The sequence below is a fragment of the Ptychodera flava genome, chromosome 3, assembly GCF_041260155.1.
Source record: "Ptychodera flava strain L36383 chromosome 3, AS_Pfla_20210202, whole genome shotgun sequence".
Lineage (NCBI taxonomy): Eukaryota > Metazoa > Hemichordata > Enteropneusta > Ptychoderidae > Ptychodera > Ptychodera flava.
In genome coordinates, this window is record NC_091930.1 from 1,625,745 (window position 1) to 1,639,322 (window position 13,578).

The window sequence follows — 13,578 nt, forward strand, 5'->3', positions numbered from 1 at the left end:
CTATATGAGACCAAGGTCATGGCAGCAAATAGTAACCTAACAGGTTTCGAAACATGAAATGTTCCGAAAACCCTCTTATTGACGTTTGTGAGTGCTGTGTGCAATTTATTGCAATCTCATGACAACGTCTGCTCCGTATTTTTTAAACTCGACTACAAGTAGGTATTGAGTGCTACGAATTGAAATCCACAGAAGTACTGGAAGTTTTCACAGAAATTCAACGTATTCTAAAAGATAAGTGAAAGTCCTCTTGCTTTTTACGTACAAAGACAATATTTGTGACCTCTTGAACAAGACGTATCACCGTAAAAGTTACATGACAAACTGTTAGAAATCTCAATTACTCTGAAGACTTCTGTGAATGTATAGCGACTAAACTTGAGTCGAAATTAAGCTGACAAAATTTCCGGTTTTTTGTCGGAGAACACATATGTTTCAAAATGTGTTTCCTGTAAGACCATTCGACCCCTCTTTGCATATGTCACGAAATTGCCCATCATGATGATTCAAATTTACGGTCGAAACAATGCTGTGAGAATTCAAAATCACCCGCCCAGTGTATGCAAATGGCTGCGTCGTTAGTAATCCCTCTATTGTGCGTCCACGGTCCTGTAAGTGCCTGTTTAAACAGAGTGGGACCGAAATAGACACGGGCACATTTCAAAATGTATTCTGTAATCACGCCTGTCACTTTAGCAATGAGTGGAATCAATTTGACCCAATTTTCAGAACATAAGCCTCACCGCACGCTTAATTTAGCAGTAGCTACCCATGTATTCAAATCATATCGGAACGCTAACAAGAATAAAACACATACATCACAAATCTCATAAAGGCTAGAGACTACAAGCAACAAAATGTTGTCGGCAGGGGGTGATTGATGTAGATAAACGAGACAATGGCGTAATAGACAGAAAATGGCATTCCTGCTCCGTTCTTAAGTATTCCATCGTATAAGATATTGTAGTGAATCACGTTCAGACTCTGCTGTCGGTACAACCTGTAGGGGGATTTCACTTTAAATCGACCTTTATTTTAAAGATAACGTGATGGTGGTTTGGATTGTACTCCCTGCATTACAACTGCTCGCATTACACCGCTTCGTGTTACAAGCAATCCCTTGTTTTTCTGTGTTACAGGACATTTGGCATTGTAATGGCATCTTTTGGTTTAAGCTTACTACACAATACCATAGAATTTAATTTTTCATAAATAATATTCAATTATTAATAATTTTTCAAAAGTAATAATTATCTTTTCATATATGTCCTAACACATTGGTAGCGGGGAGGATCATGATTTTTTGTGCATGAATTTGGAGTAAGGTCACTATTTCCCATCAAAAAAAAAAGTTGGGGAGGGTCACAATTTTCCATGCAACCAGTTTTTGAATCACCTAGTCCCGCCCCCTGTTATTTTGTCCAGCCCTAAAACAAAATTCAAAATGACTAAAAAGTTGCAAGCAGCCAGTATTTTCATTTTTTGATACTGATTCATATAATCCTGTTGTTTGTTTGAAACTTGTACTCGACGTTGATGGATGATACAATGTTTGAACTTCCAACATATTTAGCAGTACTTCAGAACGAGGAGGCATTAAAAGTCATTAATTAACCCTCTCGATTGTTCCACCCACTACGTCATATGCTGGCATTACGCCAGTAAAAGGACGTCAAGTGATTTTGGTCCCAACTCGATACTCCAACGGCACTCTTCAGCCAGTCCGATTGTAAAGTCTTGTTAAGACCTTGTTAGGATTGTTACGACTGAAAACACAGCGTCCGGAAACGATCACAGTGAAATTAAATCATCAGCCTGCAGCCGTCACCAAGCAGGTAAGGCAAAATTGTTCATATTCACTGAGCTAGGAGTACTTCATATGGTTTGTGTGTTATATCTGCTACGACTGAACGACCATTTTATGAATGAGGAAGTAAAACCTACCCCATTTTTGGTCTGCAGCAGATAATGTAAAAACAAAATATCAGGGACACACTGCGAACACTAGGCTTTCTTTATTTCTGCCCAGGTCTCTTTAATTGGACCATATATTCTCGGACTTGCTTCGTCATGTCAAGTTTCGTATTGACCTCTCCATCAACAGTAGAAAGATAAACACCCATAGTGAGTTAGACAAGGGGAAATGTTAAGGCGAAAACCTGTCGTCGGAACGAAATACTTTTCTGTTCAATGTTGTCTTGAAAAATAATCATATGCACATAAAAACAATCCTTCCTGGTAGACTACAGTATAGTGGTATTTTGTTGTGACGCAAAGATCAGCAAAAATGCGTCAAAAATGCCGGCCAGCTTTAAGTTAATAATAATCCTATATTAGAGGGTTGTCAACATTACGTTGGAACAGCCACTGCAAAATCAGACTGCAAAATGCTGTAAATCTTACTAGTACGTTGGTCATAAATAGTCGTACTGAGTAAAATCGTGAAGTTGAAAAACATGTTGAGGTCATGTTCCAGATGCAATAAATTACTTCTTGTTCCATATCAAGATGTGACCTATCACCACAACTGACAACTATCGCCTAACTCCGTAAGACTCACTCTACATGTATTGCCTTTGACAACCCACTGCCTGGCTTTAATAGTCCTTACATAACCCTTCATGATATGTGTGCCTCTTTTCATGATTAAAACTTTGACTTTGCGAGACGATATGACCTGTTAATTGTCTAAAGACTATGTGCGCTGTGATTTTGTTACATTGAATTTATTTTGCTCATGACTTTGCATTGAAGGTTGTAGCTAAATAAAACAACGACATTGAAATCAGTCCACATTAGACCAATATTCTGGATGACCTTTAACACTTGACATCATCAGGGCAATACTCAAATGTCAGGTTTTCAGTGCCAAACGAACGTTTCTGGTTAGATATTGTGCAGTCAGATAACTTTTAATAAATGGTAGCCATCTGTAGCACATCTTCCGTGGAATTAGAAATAAATAGCATTTGCTAAACTTAACTTTGTAGGTATACTAGAGCTGTAAATAAGGCCAAGGTCATTGCAGCAAATACTTTACAAGTTTCAAAACATGAAGCGTTCTCAAACCCTCTTATCGACGTTTGGCCTCTTTGTTAGATTCATGAAATCCTCATGGCAACGTCTGTTCCGTGTTGTTGTACTCGACTATGAGTAGGTACCGGGTGCTACAATTGCCGGCAAAATTACGTCAATAGCACACGTTTCTCTCCTCCATCAGACTATAATGATTTCAAAATTCACAGTAATTGTGCAAAAATTATATTTTCAACTATTGGTAATAGATTATATAGAATATATGCGTACTTCATGAAGAAACAATTGTGGACAAACTTTATAAAATATGCGTAAACTGTTGTGCAGGATCGCTGCGAAGAGAGGGGTAGCAACGACCTTTTAAACATAACGTGAACGGCGAGTTATTTAAATGTGACCTAGACTGGCCACAGTCGCTTGGCTTGCCTCGCCAGAGCAATTACTGTCCGGCCAAGCGACTTTGTGGGGCAAGGCGTTCACTCCACGATCTAAGCACCAGCCTACCACCTAGCCTTTCAGTCTGTTTTGATATTTATATGAGGAATGACATTGATGAGGAAAAGTATGTAAAGGACGGAAAATAGCGTTTCTGGTCTGCTTTTCCGCAATACCATTATAGTAGGTACTGTATTATATCACATTTAGATCCTGCTGTCTGTACTATCACCAGAAGGGACTTCACTTTGAATAGACCCTTGTTTTAAGGATAAAAAAACTGATTGCATTGCACCACGTCGTGTCACAAGTAACCCCTATTTTGGATTCATCGAATAGTCGATTGTAATTTCATTTTCTGGTTTCAGCTTTTTGCTGTTTCACAGTATCATACACTTTCAATTTTCAGATACCCCTAATAATATATAATTATTTTTCATTGTTAGAAAGTAGTAATTATCACATTTCACAAGTAATGGCATTAAAATGAAGATTGGGAACGAACCTCACGTATTTGTTTACGTGAATTTTGAGAAAGGTAATTTTCTCAATGCAAAAGTTTGAGGGGTCAATTTTCTGATAGAATCTTATTTTTTAATCGCATCAGCCCCCCCTCCCCCGTTAATTCTCTCCAGGCCCCTGCATAAAAATTGTATTTAGATTTGAGGTCGACGGATGATACAATCACTGAATTTCGTATATATTTAGCAATACATCTGAACGAGGTGTCCTTGAAACCAACTCGACCGTTCTTCTCTGCATGTCGTGTCGTATGCTGGCATTCCGCTAGTTAGACAATATTAAATAATTGTTGTCCCGACTCTATACATCATCAACGCCAATCCTCAATTGGTCCGATTTTGGTACCAAATTATTCCTCCATGCCACTCTTCATTCAACCAGACTGAAAACACAGTATACAGAAACGATCAGAGCGCAACAAAATCCCCAGCCTGCAGTTTGTCACCTAAAACGTAGGACTGATTGTTAACGTTCTGTACTTCATAGACGTTGTGTGTCATATCCGAAAACAAACTCGACCATTTCATGAATACATGAAGTAAATCCGACCCCATGTAGATAACGTAGTTCAAAAATGTGAGGTATGCACTGAGACACGGGGTTGTCCTAATTTTTAAATCATCGGACTTTCTCAGTAATGACGAGTTTGTATTGTTGTTCATTAATTCATCACAATCTATGTGGTTGACCTTTCGTTTAACATTACAAGTATAAGATTACGGTATGAATTAGATACGGGAAACGTTGGGGCGAAAACCTTTCCGTCGGAACGAAATGCACTGTTCTATATTGGTTCATCAGACAAATATCTTGAGAATGCCCCTCCCCGACCATAATCGTTCCTGGTAAGAGTACTCTAACGTGATCTGTCATAGTGACACACAGACTGGCAAAAAGAACTGTCTAGCAAAAATGCGTCAACAAAAATGGCTGCAGGCGTTCAGTTAATAGTAATTCTACTTTAAATACTTCGTCTAAATTATGTTGGAACTGTAACAGCAAATATCACCCGACATCAAGATTGGTAAATCTTACTAGCGTGCGGAACATCAGTTGTCGCCCTGAGTAGATCGTACCATGTTGTGTCTGTGAAAATATGATATTACTATGAAATTCGACAGGCCTAGACACAATGAATTACTTCTTGTTTGAAATCAGAATGTGACCTTTTACCTCAGATTCATTGCTAGGTCACGCTACTGTGAGAATCGTAAATCAATATTGATGTTATTTACAAATTACGTTAATGTTACAGTAAAATATCTGTGTTTGTCTGATGAACAGATCAAGATGTCATAAATAGTTGAACAATAATTATATCTTCGCTAAATTGAGAAATCCACAGGCTAAACGAACATATGGTAAAACACAATACTGAGATACAGTTGAGATACCGCATTTGGGTTTCTAAAAAATGTAGCTGGATCTTCGGATTTATCAGACAAAGCAACAGGGTTTGCGAGTGAATTTTGTTTTTTGAATAAGCCAGGTAAATAGCTGAGTAAAAATGTATCACCGGAGAGAAACAAACATTGCTCTTACCACATCCATGCATTCACTTTGCCACGAAATAAAACACAGTTAATCAACTGACAATGTAGCTGCAAGAGTCAATATTTCTGTCGAGGCTGTTAACACACTTTGAATCAAAATGAAGTCAGTTGCCTTCAATTTGAGCGATGCATGTTAGAGATCAAGGGAAGTTTACTATTGACCAGAATTCAGTTAACAACCCTCTTCTACATATTTCCTCAATACTGTTAATGACTTGAGTTCATTTATAAACAATAACGAATTACATTGCATGTACAGAAATTGATTGCAATGTAATTTCATTTTTAGTCAACACAGTTGGAACTAATTTAGGAAATCAGATGGTTAAGTAAAGTCATTTTAACCTGCAAATGTAAGCTCATCTACTTTTCTTTTTAAGTTGCACACTTGTTTTTATGAGCTACTTGCAATATAGCAACATTTAGCTATAGGGCAACTAACACTTTTGAGAAATTTGAAAAATATGAAGATCAAATTATCCAAAATTATTTCCAATCGTGTTTAAGGTACAATGCACCTGTTTTAGCGGCTAAATGTCTTTTTGAAGCAGGTGGAGGGAAATAGTTAAAAAAAAACCACACAGACCAAACGTGCTGAAAGACGTCGTATAAATTTGTAGCTGTTGTTATTTAAACAATCTGAAGCTGGTTGGGTTTTAAAACACTATACCGTTTTCTGTTTAACGGCTAGCAATCAAAGGAGGATGTCTTGTGCTTTAACAGTAAAAAGTACGTACATTTTACTTTACTGTTAAATAATAATAGTTTCATCCCCTAATACTCTGCCCTCTACTAAATTTGGACCCAAGCAACATAAATTCTACACACTGTCACAAAACCACTTGCAAAACTTCGATTTTCCAGCCTACTTTCATGGTAAGAACCTGCTAAGGAGCAGCCTTGAAAGACCCGCTTCGTTGCCTGTAAAATGCATGACAACTGTTCAGATATTTATGTTTCTCTGGAGGCTATCGACGCCGAGCGAGTAGTGGTTATTTTGTAGTGGAACAGTCAAATTGGTGACAAAAACAACCACATCCATTCAGAGCGAGCAGAGGTTTTCATAGTAAAGATATTAATCACGTTCATGACAACACAAACGGGAGCTTATCAGTAACCTCGTATGACCTGTGTCATTTAGTCAACATAATGACTGCGCCGGTACAGCATTATCACCTGAATTCCTTACTCACCAAGACAAGCTTCTGAGGCTTATTGTAACTTGCATACAGCCGTTCAGCAGTCTTCGCTTCTCTCTATTCAATATCCTGGATATGACGATTAGCGATACCGTCTGTCAGTCTTACACAAACAAAATATGGGTGTTAATGGCGTGGACATGATTATTTTGCCCATGACCGTCTCGTGTTAGTCAAATGTTCTTCCCAGCCAATGGAAACTTACTGCCTAGCTTTAAAAATCTTTGCATAACTCTTCATGATATGTTGCCCCGACTACAAATCCTTTGCCGCCTGATGATCAAAATTTTGACGTTGCCAGATGAGATTTCCTGTTGTACCAAAACCTAATAAGCGCGCAGTGATATTAATAATTTAGTGTTGCAAATGACTTTAAGTTATAGTTATGTAGCTAATTAAAATGACGACACCGAGATCAGGCCTGATTAAACCAAACCAATATACTGAGGGACTTGACATCGTCACGGCAATGCTCCAATTTCGAGTATTCAGTGACCAGGCGAACCATTTTTTGTTGAACACTCTGCAGTCATGCAGTCAGCCGATAATCAATGGAGTTAATCTGTATGGTACATCTTTCGTTAGACTTGCAGATATACAGCAATAGCTACAACTTCAAAATTACAGGTACACTAGTATGGAAAGCCATGACTGCCTTATGTGATCTAATATCATGTTGTGCAGGGCATTCAATATATTGTGCTGGGCATTTGATATGTTGTGCTTGGCATTCAATATATTGTGCTGGGCATTCGATATGTTGTGCTGGGCATTCAATATATTTTGCTGGTCATTCAATACATTGTGCTGGGCATTTGATATGGGGTGAGCCTAATTCACGTGCCGCGAGCCACGATATGCGTGCCGCGAGCCAAAGTTCACGATGCACGATTAGCATTCTAAGCTATAGGCCTGCCTAGAGGTTTGTGTGTTCCCAGTGTTATACGACGTGCTGCACTCCATATGCCCAAATGCCCAGCACAATATATTGAATGCCCAGCACAACATATCAAATGCCCAGCACAACATATCGAATGTCCAGCAATATATATTGAATGCTCAGCACAACATATTGAATGCCATGCACAACTTATCAAATGCCCAGAACAACATATCGAATGCCCAGCACAATATATTGAATGCCAATCACAACATATTGAATGTCCAGCACAACATGATATTAGACCTTATAAGGCAGTCATGGCTATCCATACACTAGCATTAAAAATGGGCCAAGGTCATGGCAGCAAATCAAAACATGAAGCGTTCTCAAAACCCTCTTATCGACGTTTGAGTTGCATGAGCGATTTATGAAATCCCAACGGCAACGTCTGTTCCATGTTTCGGTAGTCGGCAACTAATTACCATCGACAAAATTATTTGAACTTTTTCAGAACTTGTGCAATTTCATGACCTCATCATGAACAATACTTGTGTCATAAAATATTGGTTTGTCAATTACTATGTGGGCTTCATGAAGATATTTTTGTGGACGAAGTCATTGAAATACACGTAGTCTGTAGAGCAGTAACCAGTATCATTGCTAAGAGAGGGGGAGCGACGACTAAAGGGCGGCGATGATTGTTTTGAAAATAGCGTGAACGGTGATAGATAGACTCTTGAACAAACGATGAACATACGGCGGTGTGGGAATCGCAAGCGCTAGCTGGGCATTGCGATGTTGACGCGCCTCACGGCACTCGCGGCTTGTGCCTGCGGCGCTTCGCTTGCGATTCCCCATCCTCGTATATGCGAGAGATTACACCAATAAGAGATACAAAGGCGAAGGGACTGTCGACAGTCTATCACCGTTCACGCTATTTTGATACGTCACATGACGTTATTGGATTTCTCGGGTTATATCTGTGTGATGTTCTAGAGGGTCCACGAACATATGAACGTGCGCAGTGCAGTTTTTATCCCCTGCCGATCTTATCCCGCACATTCTTCGTCAGGATTAGATTGGCAGCTGCCGATTCGGTTCTGTTGCAGATTTCGACCCTTGTCACAAAATCAAAGCGATTGTTACTAATGTATATGCAGTGGTATGTATACTTCTGAATTTCTAATTTGTATTAAAATTTGTTATACTTTTAAGAAGTGATAAAAGGTTTAAACATATGAAAGTCTGCCCATTCATGGGGCCATGATGACTATCGATTTAGTGGCTGATTCATATTCAGTGTTCCAACGTTTATGTCAAAAATATGCCAAGTGTACTTGTCATCATGAAATCTGCGTTTCGTATGAAAAGCATGACAAATTCTGATACTTTTCTGTTTTCCTCTATAAGAATTCAGTATAAGAAAGCAACATGCACTACTATTTCGCAATATGCTTGATACAGTGGCATACTTTAGAAAGAGACAAATGATAAGATAATTTTTGTTCTCATTTATGCAGTTATTTTCCTGTGTAGCACAGGATTTCTCTAAAATGGTGCTTTTTTCCATTAAAAAAATAACAGTTAACAAAAGGCAGTTAGTTAACAGTAGTTAACGAAAGGTATATGTCATTATTAGCTGTGCTTTTATGGTTTCAGTGTTTAAAGGAAAGGTTCTCTCAGACACTATACATCAGATTTGGCTACAACTTATAAAAATAACTCTCTATGGCTTCGTCAGGAGATGTAACTGGATGGCTCGCAAGTCTTAACACCCCAAAGTTTTTGATTTACTGCTTTCTCTCTCTGATTTAATGATTGATATCTATTTATGTACAACAGAACTGGACATATGGTTATGCATAAAAAGTGTGGAATACATAATATACAGCTCATTCAACATATTGTATTTAGACTTAAAAATTAATGCTTGGCTTTTGTTTTACCTTTTTCGCGCGGGAGTCATCCTTTTTTCGAATGTTGGAATAGGGGGGGCGTCAGCCACTTTTTGACGTGGGCAAAATAATCCACCACCCCGCACCCCCAGGCCGAAGAAACTGGCCAGTCCCTACAGTGTTTTTCCGCAAAAAAGTTGCCCATTGTAGAAGCACGTTTTATTCTATCAGTGTATGGCTTTTTATGGTCAATGTTATATGCCCTTTATTTATCATTAATGATATCTGTTGATGTGCAGAGAAACTCACTATTGCAACATGACCTATTACCTTACCTAACGATCACAGAATTTAGGATAAATAAAATTGCACCTACCAAAAGGATTTAAAATTATATTGTAAGTCCTTGGGGTCATGAAATCTGGCTTACATTATTATTATTATTAGACTTTATTTCAAGAGGGTAATCTGATTACAATAGATAAATATTGCAATTTACATCAGAGCCCTCCAGACCTGTACAACAGCTCAAGAAGATGTGAGACAAGTATAGTTCGTATAAACAATAAATACAAATTTAAGTAATCTAATCCAGATCAGAACCTTCGTTGCAAAATTTCATGAAGAGATAAATGTGCAAAGCAGATTTAAATGAAAACAAACTTTCACAATTACGAATAGACACAGGAATAGAATTCCAAATTTTCGTAGCTCGAAAAGCAAACGACCTTTGAGCCATGGTAGTCTTGAACTTTGGTGGGTAAAGGTCACCAGCGCTACACTTCTAGTATTTCAACTATTCATTTCAGAAGGAGGCCGGAAAAGATCGCCAATATAGCTGGGTGCTAGGTCACTAAGAGCTTTGAAAGACATAATAGCCGTTTGTACACAATGCGAAAATCAACTGGTAACCAATGCAAACTGATAAGCAGAGTTCGAGAGCAAAATGTCGTGTCTACACCAAGAATGATCCTGCCAGCTCTTTTCTGAAGTTTATACAAACGTTGGATATTTGTCTTAGACGTATTACCCGATACAATACAGCAGTAATCAATCAAAAAAGAAACAAAGCATTGTAAACCAATAAAAGTACATTTCTTTGGTAAGTAGCGCGAATTAAGAACACCTATTCTGGTCGAAAGATTTTTACAAAAATCATCTATGTGGTCATCCCAACTTAAAGTGTTGTCTATTTGCACATCAAGTAGTTTGTGGCTAGTATAAAATATAAATATACAACACAATGTCAGAGTCAAAGAAAACTTTGATTTTTGGGGAAGATGCAACAACCATACACTTTGTTTTTGTAGTATTGATAGCCATGTTATTGTTATGGACCAAATTTGAAACTGGAAGAAGATCACCGTTCATACGATTTTCAATGTGATTGATATCAATGCCTGAAACACACATGGTTTGGTCATCAGCAAACATATTCAAACTTCCCGAATTGAGACAAAGCGGAAGATCATTATAAACATTAGGAATAAGAGTGGGCCTAAAATAGAACCTTGAAGAACTCCACTTGCCATCGGCATAACTTCAGAGTGTGCTCCCATGTACGTGACAAATTATCTACGTCCTGAAAGGTAGGAACGGAACCACTTTATTGACATTTCGGAAAGCCTGTACATATAAAGTTGTGTAAGCAATATTTCATGGTCAACGAGATCGAAGGCTTTACATAAATCTAAATACATAACATCACTGTATAAACCATCCATATTTTATATATTCTGTAACAGCTGATCAGTAAACTCGAGTAAAGCGGTGTGACAAGAGTGATGTTGTCTGAAACCTGACTGTGAATCGACAATAAGTTTGTATGTCTGCAAGAAATTATAAAGTCTGATATATACATGCTTTTCCAGAATTTTAGAAAGAACTGGTAAAAGGGAGATAGGTCTACAGTTGTTAACATCGTGCTCAGTTCCTCCCTTATGTATTGGAATAACCTTGGCACATTTAAAACAATCAGGAAATACACCACTGTTGATATACGTATTAAATATATCGGTAACAGATTATGCAACAAAAGTTACACCAAACTTCAAATAACTGAGGGGTTTCTTGAATTGTTCCTAAAAATGTCACGATAATACTCTTGCTTTGCATAGGAAATCGAATGCTCAACTCTGTTTCTGAAAGATCTATAAAGTGATCAATCATTGGGGGACTTTGAGCGGGTCGCGATGATAATCTCTTACATGAATAGATCAAGAATGTCTGCAGAAAACTACGTTGGTTGTCTGAGTCTTTTTACTCGCTTTTCAATAAAGGAGCATGCGCATTACAGACATGATTGAAACAATTTATCCACTGTTCAAAGAGAACATTGACATCATATATAACAGAAGCTCGAGGCCATTTGGTAGCCTGTAAAGAATGAATGAAATCATCAACGGAAAAATAAATACAAAACTGCCTGCATTTAACAGAAATATGTGATCCAGTGGAAACGTTGTTACCATGGAGACGTCTCACTACACAAACAGGATAGTGATCGGAAATGCCTACTTTGGGTACAAATACACTTGAAATATTCATTGGACGGTTCACATATATATGATCAATAATAGAACCCAATACAGGGCGAGTAGGAACATTAATAAGTCGTTCAAAATTTAGGGACTCTATTGCTTTATAAATAATGTGTTCTAGATTGAAGTCCCCTAATACAATAATTTCTTTGTTTTCAAGATAGACAGACTCTATAACAGAATCAATTTCCTCCGTGTTATGTATTTAGATTTATGTAAAGCCTTCGGTCTCGTTGACCATGAAATATTGCTTACAAAACTTTCTATGTACATTCATGATGTATATCTTTATTATGCAAAGAAAACCATGAAAACTTTGCATTTTGATTGATTTTGGAAATTACTCTTAGCAACCGTTGCTTAGCAATTTGAATCCTTCGGTATCGCCTTAACGCTAGATGTAAAATATCCATGCGCGCACTGCTATTTTGACTTTCGTTAAAATCTGTTTGATGCTGGTCGACAATGGTAAAATTGTTTGAAAGTGCCCTGCTTGTAACTAAATGTCATGTAGCATTAACTGTGAAGAGGCATGTAATAAAAATATTATTGCCTGAATACATGGGTTTATGTGCCCTCGCAGCAGGAGACAATTTGCCTTCATGGCGTCGGTCAAATTGCCACCTGCTCTCGGGAACATAAACCCATGTATTCATGCAATTATATTTAGTATTGACATTATAATGATTAATATATAAGATACCAGAACAATCTAGACTTTCAATTGATATGCTAATTACTATTTTAAAAATATCTTCACTTGTAGGAAACATAAACTCCCAGAAAGTTCTAAACTGAACTAATTAAACTCAAGGTCATGGAGGAGAATGACCGTAAACACTTGACTTTCAGAATGTTCTGGACTAATTAAACTCGGGGCATGGGTAGGGGAGAATAACCTACCAATATGTAAATTCTGACACTAATTTTAGCATTTTAAGAGAACTATGTCCACTAATTAGAAAGCTTTCAAGTCTATTTTGTTGGTTTGTAGAGATGATCTGACCTAGATAAGTTAGTAACAACACGACATTCCTCATAATATGAATCACTGAGACAGTTTTCCTTTGTAGTGAAAACATCATTCTTCTGATCACTTTTATGATAGCTTTTAAAGTTAGATCGTAGGTTTCTAGGAACGGTCATCATCACACATTCTGTAATGACGACAAAGATTTAACGATAAACTTCTCATCTCCGGCCTAAACATGATTTTCTTTAAAATCATTTATCTGGAATATCTTAATCGGCCTATGAGTTCACAACAAAGACTCTTCACAATTGTAAATAATTTACAACAACATTTTCAGATGCAGATTTTTGGATTCGTATTCTCCATTTTGATCCCAACAATTTACGTGCAAGCATTGGTCCAAATTTGGCTACTTTTGTACGGTTGTAGATCTTATCAAGGGATTTTATGGTGACATAATTATAACTTGCCCATGCATTCATTCTGAGCCAATTTCCTGATTTTATTATCCAAAACGGGCTCTGGCAATGTGGGGCAAAGTG

General features: G+C 37.6%; 1 protein-coding gene across 1 annotated transcript in view; it reads left to right on the forward strand.

Moving 5' to 3' along the window:
- Window positions 1-1,662: 1,662 nt before the first annotated feature.
- Window positions 1,663-13,578, forward strand: part of LOC139129418 (uncharacterized) — a 304,872-nt gene continuing 292,956 nt past the window's right edge. Inside the window, exon 1 of the mRNA XM_070695053.1 lies at window positions 1,663-1,835. The gene's annotated coding sequence lies outside the window, so the exon portion shown is untranslated. The remainder of the gene's footprint in view (window positions 1,836-13,578) is intronic.